Raw genomic sequence first — 12628 nt, 5'->3', positions numbered from 1 at the left:
CTCCACAACTGTCTGACAGAACATCTGCAGCATCTTATTGCAGATGTTGAAGGACGCTAGCCTTCTAAGGAAGTATAGTTGACTCTGTCCTCTCTTGCACAGAGCAACGGTATTGGCAGTCCAGTCCAATTTATCATCCAGCTACACTCCCAGGTATTTATAGGTGTGCACCCTCTGCACCCAGTCGCCTCTGATAATCACGGGGTCCAGGTGGGGCCTGGATCTCCTAAAATCCACCACCAGCTCCTTGGTTTTGCTGGTGTTCAGGTGTAAGTGGTTTGAGTTGCACCATTTAACAAAGTTAACAAAAATGAATCATCACAAGTGAAGAGTTCAGAACAAAAGGCAAGCCAGTTACAATGCCTAGGTTCCAAAAGCCCAACTCTAATATCAGTTTGATAGAAATTCACCAAAACATCTCTTCAAATGCTTCTTAACCAAAAGTAACAGGTGGGTACTATTTTAACTTATTTTGGCTGTCCTCTTTATTCAAGGCAACCTGCAACATTTAAGATACAATTGGTTACCTTCCTTTTGTTAGTTTTGTAAACATGACTAAGTTATATTTAATGTGGTCAATGCAGAAGTAATGATTCACTAAGAGTTCTTGCATATAATGGAAAGTCACCAGGAATTAAAATATCAGCTTTGCTGTAGTTCAAACTGCTGAAGAAGTACTGGTAAAACTATCTACAGTGATTCATCCATACAGTTAGGTAATCCTTTTCAAGCTCTGACAGATCATTAAGTTAATTGCCATCTAATTTGCTATTCCATTGAGTCATCAGTCAGCCTCAGGATACCTACATAATATAAGGCAGATTTATGTTGAAATTTTTGTTTAAATTATATTCATGCAAAGGCGGGTGGGATAGTAAATAGCGCTGCCACTTCACAGTTCCATCATTCTGAGTTTAAAAAATTCCCCTGGTGTGTTGTTCATATAGAAGTTGCACGTTCTAACGTGCCTGTATGTTGATTACTGTAAGTCCTCCTCTATACTTCCACATGACTGAAGATATAAAGGTTAATAGGCGGTTCCAAATCAACTTCTATGTGGGTGTATGTATGAGTTGACCCTGCAATGGACTAGCATCCTGTCCAAGGCTATTTCTTGTTTTTTGTTCAAGTTCTGACTGCATAGGTTTCAACCATGTTACCATAAAATGGGTTAAACTTTTCTGAGAATATTATGTTATGTTACTTCTGTACAAAGTAGACCCAGTTCCAATTCACCTTAAAATGTTAAAGATAAAAAAAAACCAAATCAAGTCCTGCCAGACTTGTTTTTATCCAACATCCTTCTAATAGGAGAATATGGTGTTATAGAACCATGCCCTTCAATAAGGAATATTTCACCTGTGGTTCTCAAAGAAGGCTTTGGGATTTCTTCTTCCTCTTCTTCTTCTTTTGGCTGCTCCAATTAGTGGTTACCACAGCGGATCATCTTTTAACATATATTTCTGTCCTCTACGTCTTGCTCTGATACACCCATCACCTGCATGTTCTCTCTCACCATATCCATAAACCTTCTCTTAGGCCTTCCTCTTTTTCTCTTCACTGGCAGCTCTATCCTTAGCATCCTTCTCCCAATATACTCAGCATCTCACCACTGCACATGTCGAAACCAATGCAATCTCGCCTCTCTGACTTTGTCTCCCAACCGTCCAATTTGAGCTGACCCTCTAATGTACTCATTTCTAATCCTATCCATCCTCGTCACACCCAATGCAAATCTTAACATCTTTAACTCTGCCACCTCCAACTCTGTCTCCTGCTTTCTGGTCAGTGCCACCGTCTCCAACCCATATAACATAGCTGGTCTCACTACCGTCCTGTAGACCTTCCCTTTCACTCTTGCTGATACCCGTCTGTCACAAATCACTCCTGACACTCTTCTCAACCCATTCCACCCTGCCTGCACTCTCTTTTTCATCTCTCTTCCACAATCCCCATTACTCTGTACTGCTGATCCCAAGTATTTAAACTCAGGTTTGAGGATTTCCTCCTTCTGTCTAAAACTTGCAGGAGTATCAGAGCCTCTGGCATGGATTGCAACCATGCCTAAAATGTGCTGGTAAGATTGTTTAATCCAATGTAGACAAAAAAACTAGCCTCACAGTAGATCAAAAAGAAAAACTGTAAAGCCATCCATGCCTTTGTTCTGGTTCCTCATTTCTAAAATTGTTTTGAAGGTGTTCTGCCTAAAGCCCTTCTATCACTCTGTAGTCCCATGTATACATCAATGCCCTCAAAAAAAACATAGCCATGTTTTAATCCGTTAGGGTTCTCTGTTTTCTTTCATTCTGCCACCTATTTTCACTTTGCTTGAGATTTTTGTCTCTGATTCATCCCCCAAATTTAACAGGTCAAATGAGACCAATAAAAATAGTTTAGAGCCACCTCACAACTACCCCTTTTAAAATGCTAACCTTTCTGTTTTTTTGTTTAATGTGAAATGTATGAATATATTAATATTTTGGATTACCTAAGCTGCTCTTCTACTTTTTCTTTAGGGAAGGGAAATCTGGAAGTGAGGTGCTCTTTCTGGAACTGACATGTCCCACGACACATGGAATATCAACTGTATACCACTTTGTCAGAGACCTACTGGCAGATCACTGTGAGCGGGTAACAACAGCCGGGTTTATAGGCTGCTGTAGGTACACCTGTAGCTGACCGATTTTATAGGACCCTAAGCACAGACAATTTGGAAGTATTGTACATCATATGGGTGTAAATGATATTTGGCACCATAAGTCTAAGGTACTGAAGGACTTCTCATTGCTTGTTCATGCTATCAATGAGGAGACCCTCACTGCGAGGATTGTTATCCCATGACCACTTCTAAAGATGAGAAGATCAGATGAAGCATTCTGAAGACTTCATTGTCTGAATTACTGAATGAAGTCTTTGTAGATAACTGGGATCTCTTTTAGGAGAGACCAAAGTTCTTCAGGTAGGATGGCCTACACCAAAGTAGAGTAAGAGCTCAGGTCCTTTCTGAAAACATTGCAAAGGTAATACACCACTCTTGATTATCGAAAAATGATAGACATGAATATGTACTAAAATATAATGATACATAATGGCTTTATCTAAAGAAATACATTGCATTAAACCTATTATAAAGAAAATAGCTGGAAACAACAAGTGGCCTGGTGTAAGTACAAACAATTTAATATATGTCTCTAGTCAGCCCAAGGCTTCTATAAAGCTGTTTGCTAAAACTATCATTAATATGGCCGTATTTAGTAATAGGGCTTTAATTAGTAAAACATTTCACATAAATGACTTTATCAGAGAGAGGAAAATAGGCTGTTTAATTCTTTGTGAAACATGGTTAAATGTAAATGGTGCTGGTGTCTTTTTAGAAGCTATTCCTCAGGGTATATTTTCTTTCATTCTTTCGCCAAAATGAAAGGTGGCAGCTTCGCAAATACATTTTCTAACCAGTGTGGTCCCCGGCCGGGACGCCCAGGAGGACGAGAGGAGGGCTTGTGCCTCCTCCAGACCGTGAGGGGGCGTCCGTACTGGTTAGGTTGGGGGCCTCGGGTACAGGGCTTAGAAGCCCAACCCTGTAGGGACCCGAGGTCACCGCCAGGCGGCGCCCCGATGCCGGTTTATCCCGTGTGGTCCCTGGCCGGGGATGAAGCCCGGCTGGGACGCCCAGGAAGACCAGAGGAGGGCTTGTGCCTCCTCCAGACCACAAGGGGGCGATCGCCCTGGTTGTATAGGGGGCTTGGAAGCCCAACCCTGTAGGGGCCCGTGGCCACCGCCAGGCGGCGCCCTGGAGCCTGAGGAACCCTGGAGCCCAGCACTTCCGCCACACCAGGAAGTGCTGGGGGGAAGACTTATTGTGGGGCCCGGAGAGCTGCCGGGAGGACAGCCGGCACTTCCGCCACGCTGGGGCGTGGCCAAGGAGGGAATGCCGGAAACACCTGGTGCTCATCCGGGAGCACTATATAAAGGGCCGCCTCCCTTCAGTCGAGAGCGGAAGTCGGGTGGAAGAGGACGGAGCTAGCGGGAGGACTGGAGGCGGCCAGAAAAGAGAGAGAGGCATTGTAAGGCCTGGATTTGGGGAATTGGTGCAAGCGGCACTGGGGAGTTGAGCGCGGGATTTGTAAATACTGTAAATAAACGAGTGTGTGGTGAAAACAACGATGTCTGTCTGCCTGTGTCCGGGTTCAAGTTCACACCAGTTAAACTGTAATGTTCTGGCCCTACAAATCAAACAAGAGATTAAGAATTTAGGTGTTATTATTGACTCTGACCTTAATTTCAGATCGCATATGAATAATATTACCAAGACTGCGTTCTTCCATCTAAGGAACATTGCAAGGGTGTGATCTCTTAAAAATTTAAAGATACCAAACAATTAATACATGCATTTGTATTTAGCTGACTGCAAGAGGGCGTGTTGTAGTTGTGGAAGTGGGCAGGGTCTTAGCTGGGCTATCTTTCTGGTGGTGTGTGGAAGAGAGAGAAAAGGCATTAGTACCGTTAATCAACACTTTACTCTGCATCTTACCCCCACTTTAGCCCTTCGACTGTCTCCCATGCTCACTTGTGTGAGAATATATAAAACGATTCCAGGTTTTTGAAAATGTAGGAATCAATAAATATAAAGTAGAGATAGGCTACCGGTTCTACAGTACATCAGTTGTAAAGGAGCTGCTCATTTTTTAAACTGACTGAAGTCTCTGCAGCTGCCAAGACAGACTTAAAAACCCTGGTCTATCACAATAAAAATTAACAAAGATGTAAGGTTTTATAAGTAGCAGGATGACTAAATAGTCAGTCATCTTACCTCTATAAACAATAATGGAATATGTGATGCAGACTTCTCTTAAAAAATCTTTCTCACATTCCACATAAAGCCCAGTACATATGAGCAACTGGAATTTTTTTTATTGGTTGAATACAGGAATCACACCAGCTGAGGCAGGTGAAAAGATAATACAGTATTGTTTGATGGCTGTTCAGTTAATGAGCCACATACTGTATCTAGGTTAATTCAGAGAGTGCAGATTATCTGGACAAACTGCAGATAATTGTCTGCATGCAGCAATTTTAAATGTGAAGAGCAGATAAAGTAAATCAAGGAAAAATGACAGAAAAGATGCTGAGTCAGTCCTAGTTGTTACCTAGACTTTTAGTTCCTGTAAGTTGTGCACTTAGAGACTATTGTATGTTGAACTGGTGTGAGCTATGACACCAACAATGCAAAAGGAAATATGAGGAATGACCCATTGTTAAAAACGACGATTACAGAGAATGTCACTCCTATAGGTGAGTACAGAGAAGATGGAAAGGGAGTACCAGTTTTTCAGTAGCAGAATATTAGGGGTAGTATTGTCATGTGTGCAGAACAGAGAAATTATGATTAGCATTCCGCAAGATAATCAACAAGAAAAAAATAGTAATACATTGAATTTAAAAGAGGACATAAATCAGGATACCTGATGTACTCTTTACTGTAAATGCATATGCTGAAATTAATAGCTACACCTAGGAATGGTGAGCTTGTAGAAACTGGTATTGATCTTCAAATGATATAACTTTAAGAATGATTATATACATTTTATGGTGGCACAGTGGTAAGCACCACTGCCTTACATCTCCACAGAGCTGGGTTCAGGGTCCTGGCCTGATTACTCACTGTGTTGTTTCTGCTCATTCTCAAATAGTTTGACAATTCAAATTAACATTTAGAGATATCTCAAAATGAACTGCACGTGTATCAAAATGCAGTTTAGCTTTTTAGATACATGAAACGCATTTCAGTATATCTCAAAATAAGTACCTTTATATTTTCAAATGTCTCAAATGCTCTTAATGTGCTTTTGAATATATTTCAAACCAAATACATTTAGAGATATCTCAAAATGAACTTCAGGCACCTTAAAAAGTAGTTTAATTTTTCAGATATCTAAAACTTCTGTGGTGGGCTGGCGCCCTGCCTTGGGTTTGTATCCTGCCTTGCGCCCTGTGCTGGCTGGGATTGGTTCCAGCAGACCCCCGTGACCCTGTAGTTAGGATATAGCAGGCTGGATAATAGATGGATGGATGGATGGGTATCTAAAACTTATCCCAATATATCTCAAAGTAAGACCCTTTAAATGCATTTCAAAGTATCTCAAAAAAGTTTCATGTGCCTTTCAAATACATTTTTAGATAGCTCAAATTGACCTGCTGTATATTTTAGAATATATGAAATTCATTTACAAATATCTCACTGCCACATTCTATACAATTTCCTACTCCTTCAATAGGACTTCCTGTATATTTAAAGAAATATTACAATGCTCAAGAAATGTTTTAGATATCTTTAATTTTACTTTAGATATTTGAAAATGATATTCATGATCATGTGGGTAGGAGCTCAATTGAACAACACTAGACCCATGGCAGGAAACAACCCTGGACAGGGCACACACACATACACTTACACTCACACTGGGCCAGTTTGGAATAGTCAATTTAATGGAAGTGCACATCTGAGATATCTAAAATGCACTTTAGATTTCTTAAAGATGAATCTATTTGAAGGCATCTGAAGTGAATTGTAGGATATCATAATTACATTTTGAGATCCAGTATCCCAAAAATCATCTGTTGATCACTTTGGGATATCTCAACTGCTTTTCAAGATATCTTGCAATTACACAATCCTCCTGCTTTTAAGAAGATTCGATTAAATAAATGAATGTAACCATATAGTAATGATTTTGTTAAATCATCATTTTCTACTTTATCAAGAAAATTAAAATGTTTTATTTACTTTTGAGTTGACGTAACCTCATTTAGTTTTATAACATTCATTACAGTATGCTAAAGTTTTGCACTCTTATACTGCCTTCTGTTGGAGAGGATTCTTGTGGGCAGTTTGACAAGAGTTCTGCTTCTGAAGAAAAGTGTGACATGTGCCCATCTTGATGGGCTGCTGCATTCTGGATCATCTGTACCAGCTTCATAGCACATGCAGGTAGTCCTGCCAGAAGCGAGGTGTAGTAGTTCAGACATGACAAGACCAAAGCCTGGACCACAAGTTGTGCTACATTTTCCGTCAGATAAGGTCAGATGTTACAGCGTGACTCTACATGACTGAGAAACCTTAGAAATGTGGTCAGAAAAAGATATCTGCTCATCAGTCATCAACCCAAGGTTGCATACTGACTTGGCAGGTGTTAGTGACAGCGAGCCAAGCTGCACAGAGATAGAGAATTGAGCAGACTGACTGGCCAGGATCACTAGAAGACCTGTTTTCACTAGGTTGAGCTTTAGATGGTGGTCCTTCATCCAGGTTGAGATATCATTAAGATACATAGGGACTCTAGCTGAAACCATATTGTCCTCCAGAGGAAACAACAGGAACAGCTGTGTTTCATCAGCATAGCACTGATAACAGAACACATGGGATTAGACGATGGAGCCCAGTGAGGTAATGTACAGAGAGAGATGTGGAGGACCCAGCACATATCTTTGGGATATACCTGTGCATGTCTGGTGTGCCTTTGACAACTCTCCTCACCAGGAAACACTATAGGATCTACCTGAGATGTACCAGCTGAGAGCAGTTACAGTGTTGCCACTGTTATAGAAGGGGTGGCAAGAAGGATGTTGTGGTTGACTGTGTCAAAGGCAGAAGAGAAATCTAGCAGGATCAGGACTGATGACATGTCAGTAGCTCTACCAAGTTGTAGGTGGTCGACCGCTGTTAATAGAGCCATCTCCATTGATTGCTTCCTCTTGAAGCCGGACTGCTTGGTATGAAGCAATCCATTCATCCTTACAAGGAAGGAAGAGACCTGGTTAGAAACAGTGTGTTGAAGTGTTTTGGAAAGAAGAGAGATGTGGGGCTAATATAGTATGTTTGAAGTTAGTAGGGAATGTAAATGAAATGAGTGAGATGTTAATGAAGCACAGACAGGTTTTCACTCATTGTGACATGGTGTCAGCAGTGGGATTTGAACTTTCAATCTCAAGGTTGAGAATCAAAGCCTTAACCACTATCTCACTCTGCCTGTTTACTGCACCAGCTATGCTTCCAAAATAGAGTAATAAAGGTTACTCTGCTATATATTAAACACAGTTTGAAAGGGATTTCCTTAATTATTACTCTTACAGCAAGGTTTCATACCAAATTGATATATAAAAAAAAAAACTAAAAAGTGGATGTTCTTGTGTAATTCCTTCCCTGACATCTCATTCTGTTTCTTTCAGTTCACATCTTTCGTGCATACCTTGAATGATTGTATATTAGCAAACAAACTGACCACTTACATGGTGAGAAAGGGCGATTTCAAATTTTTCACTTTTTCAAGAGGTTACATTTAGTAACCAGACAATATGTGGCATAATAATTAATTCTGCATCAGTCATACACTAAAAGAGATGCTGCTGATGTTACAGAAATTTTTTCTATTATTAACCTGAAGTCATCTTTTTTGTCAAATGTGACTTACAACATTTAACATAAAATGTGTTACATTTTGCTTTTCTATTGGAGCACTAGAAGGTGAATCAGCTTGCTTACAGCCACACATTGTCAAATCCCACATTAGTGGGATCTGAACCACAGGCTCATGGCTTGATAGCCAAATCCTTAACCACTACACAACAATGCTGCAGACATTTGCCATGTCAAGGAAATGCAACAGGCAGATCTGTCTGAATTGCAACAGGCTGCAAATGACCACCATCCAAAAGCAGATTTTATTAAGAAAGCCAAAACTTGCTAAGGAACTTCCATTCAGTGTGATAAAACGAAAAAGAAAAAATCAAGAACACAGGTTATTTTTCTGCAGTTATATTCTTGAACAGAAGCACATTTGTTCTGTTATATTTGTACCTTTTGTGAAAGTGTTTATTTGATATTTGGACTTAAGGTTTCACACATTATACATTTCATGTCTACATTTTGTCAATTATTACTAAAACATGAAAAACGTTTCTGTTTTAACGATGTGTTTACATAGAATGTTGCAGACATGGAACACACATGAAATGCATGTGTTCCAAATAACAATACAGTATTTATAAAAGGTGTCATTTTGCTTGACTTCTCACTCTATACAGCTCTAAGCAACTGACATGCAGGTAAACAGACTTGAGCTGAGAAAACTGTGTGGGGTGGGGGGATGGAATAGCAGGCTGCTTGCTGCTTATCGACATATTTACAGGACAAAAGACGCTGATGGAGAGGTGCGAATCGATTTAAGGTGTGACGGATCTACAAGTTTTTTCGTAGGCTCTGGTAATTCTAGTGTTAATGGCCTCATTAATTGTTTAATGAAGATAATTCATTGTTGGGAATCTGTCCCAAAAGCATCATATGTAAGACAGTAATCAGCTATGGTAAGTCCATCACGCTAAGTCATCATTTCAAAGGTTTAACAGTGCCTGCTGGGTTTATTACTGCAAATGATTTAAATAAACTCAAGAATTTCAAAATTCAAGATGAGAACCAGTTTTTTAAAAGTAACAGATGAACCTGAAGCCAAAGCCACTTATGAACCTTTATTGTTGTGAAATAAATTTCACCACTGCATTAGGAAGACCTGCTTACAACTAATATGTGCCGATGATGATAGCGCATTATAATTTATAAGACTAGGGGGCTCCACCCCCTGCTTGCTTCGCTCGTCCACCCCCAGGTTTGGTTTACCGAATATACAATCTAAAGAGATTGTTATTTTCATAGGAATTGTTACATATAAATTATTTTCACTTTTACTTTAAAACTTTTGTAAAAACAAAATTTGTCCTTTATTTCCGTCCCCGGGCGTGGTTAAATCTCTCTCTCTCAGGACGTATAACACTGCTTGCATTGTGAAGGGGGGGGCTGAATGCATGCTAAGGAGATGCGGTTGGACCAGCTGCTGTCTTGCTGCTGCAGAGCTGCATTTTCTGCTTGTTGCATTGCCCATCGATCATTTAAAAGCTTGTACAGCAGCTGTCCTTTTGCCACTTCGCGTCTCTGCCGCTCGCTTTGTGAAGTGGGGGGTAGGGGCTGAACGCATGCTAAGGAGATGCAGTCAGATCATCAGCTGGCAAGCTGCGTGTTCTGCTTGTCGCTTGTCATTGTTTTAAGAGCTGGGAGTACATGAATTGTGTCTGCCAAAAGCATTCTAACAACTGTTAGGTAAGATCTCCGTGAACTTGTTTTAAATTGTTTGTAAGTAGGGCGTGATGTGCAAAAGTCACCATCTCACGGTTCTTGCTTCCTAAGGTTGTAATGTCTAGTTTCGCGTGATGTCAAAGTGTCTCTCCAAGATGATCACGTCTCATTCGCTTTGCTTGCCCACTCCCCCCCCCATCTCCCCCAGGGATGTGCTATGCTACAGCCATTTTGCATCTCTGCTGCTCACGTTGTGAAGGGGGTGGAGCTGAACGCACGCTAAGTAGAAGTGGACAGATCAGCTACTGGCTTTCTGCTGCTGCTGCCGAGGTGCGTGTTCTGCTTGTCATGCTGCAAGTCGATCATTTAAAAGCCTATAGAGCAGCTGTCCTTTTTGTCTCAATGCCTTGTCTCACGTGACGTTAAAGTGTCTCTCATGGGACGTGAAAGTGTCTTCCGATAAAATCACGTCTCGTCTCCTGCCCAACACTTTTTTTTTATAATAGAGAGACAACATGACATTCTCAAACCCACTTAATCCAATTCAGGAGTCAGGAGCTGCTGGAGCCTATCCTGACAGCAATGGTTGCAAGGCAGAACCCAGTCCTGGACAGGGCACCAGCCCATTTGCAGGTTCTAGTCACACATGCTACCACACTTGCACTCACTCAGGGTCAGTTTATAGTCTGTAATTTATCTAACAAGAAAAACAAGAAGACCCAGAGGAAGACTAGCATGCAACTGTATAAACTCCACAAGAACAATGACAAGAAAAAGAATTCAGATTTAGAACACTGAGTTCATGAAGAAGCTTTGCTTACCACTACACTACGGTTCTGCCATTATTTTACTTTATAGTTGGTCTAAATCTCATCTCGGCCTTGACTGGATCCTGATCTCGAAACTGTATATAGAAATGTAGATCATTGAACTCCAAGTAAGAACTTTGTACCAGTAACTTTGTCCATGGGATTATCTCAGAAAATCTTCTTCTACACCACAAGCATTCTCATTTCAGTGTAAAGTCTGAAAATTGCATGTACTTGTGTGATACACATCAACCCATCTTTAGGTATTCCATGTATGTTACAAAAGAAGGATATCTTTGCTTTACCCATATAAACCTCTAGGGACCCTCCAGGACCACTCCCATATAGATTCACTTGTCTATTAGTTAGGTATGACAATCTTTTGTCCCCATTCTTTTTCATATCTAGGGTACACTACAGGAGCTTGTATACCCTGACAGAATTTATTAAACTAAACCAGCTCACAGCAATGCTGTTTCATTAAACTAAGATCTACCACTGTTGATGTGACCCTTTTAGATCCTTATAGAACCAATTCCTGATTGTTGTGTCCACAAGGATTACTTAACACTTTAAAATCTTCTTTGTTTTCTGTCTTGGTACCAGAAAAAACCAACACATTATATACTGTTCAATGCATCTTGATGTCTCTTTATGCAAGATGTCAAAGTTTTGTGGTTCCCTACCTATTTTTGGCCTGAAAAACCCTTCATTTTTATGTCATAAAATGCGTTGCTGAGTTCACCAGTGGTTGCTTTCTTTCTCAGGATGTACCAAACTGTGGATTTTGTCACTCGTAATATTGTAGCAATTTCTCGGATGGGTTTTTTCTTTTTTCGCAGCTTCTTTCACCAGCATGGAGAGCTCCTTTGACCGCTTGTTGTCTGTTCACAGCAAAATCTTCCACTTGCAAGCACCACACCACAAATCAACTCCAGGCCTTTTATCTGTTTAACTGATAATGACATAACAACGGACTTGCCCACAACTGCCCATGAAATAGCCTTTGAGTCAATTGTTTAATTACTTTTGAGCCCCAGAAATGAAGGGATTGTGTTAAAAAACGCTTTAGTTGCCTCAGATTTTTGCAATCTTTTTTTTCAACCCACTAAATTAAATCTGAAAGTCTGCACTTCAACTGGCTGAGTTGCTTCATTTAAAATTCATTGTGGTAATGTACAGAACCAAAATTAGAAAAAAGTTGTCTCTGTCCAAATATTTATGGACCTAACTGTAGTTTGTTAGAGGGTCAGTAGCAGCAGCAGCGTCAGACACAATGCATAACCAACTGTCAGTGAGATATCAGGACATATTTGGCCACACCAACCTAATTAAGGATCACTAAGTAATCAACTCTGTACATCATTTGGCATGCAAAATTAAATCCGAGAAAGAGAGACAACATATAAACATCACAAAGAAAGTGATTGATCGAGGACAGTACAGCTGTGAGACAGCAGTGCTAGCCACTCTGTCAAGTCTTCCAAAGGCTCTATCAAAAAAATTATCTTTTATACTTTGTGTTCTTATCAAGAGAACAGGCACTCTCTCTCTCTCTTTCTCTCCATTTTACTTCAGTCATAAGGTATAATGCAAGGTGCTAAAAATGCTGAGCTTCACTTTTTCCTTAAGAATGTTTGCTTTTCCAATCAGTTGCCTTGCAGAACATATATATAAGTAAATAGTACATATACCT

This window comes from Polypterus senegalus, chromosome 3 (genome assembly GCF_016835505.1).
Source record: "Polypterus senegalus isolate Bchr_013 chromosome 3, ASM1683550v1, whole genome shotgun sequence".
NCBI lineage: Eukaryota > Metazoa > Chordata > Cladistia > Polypteriformes > Polypteridae > Polypterus > Polypterus senegalus.
Note: the sequence above shows the minus strand (reverse complement) of the source record.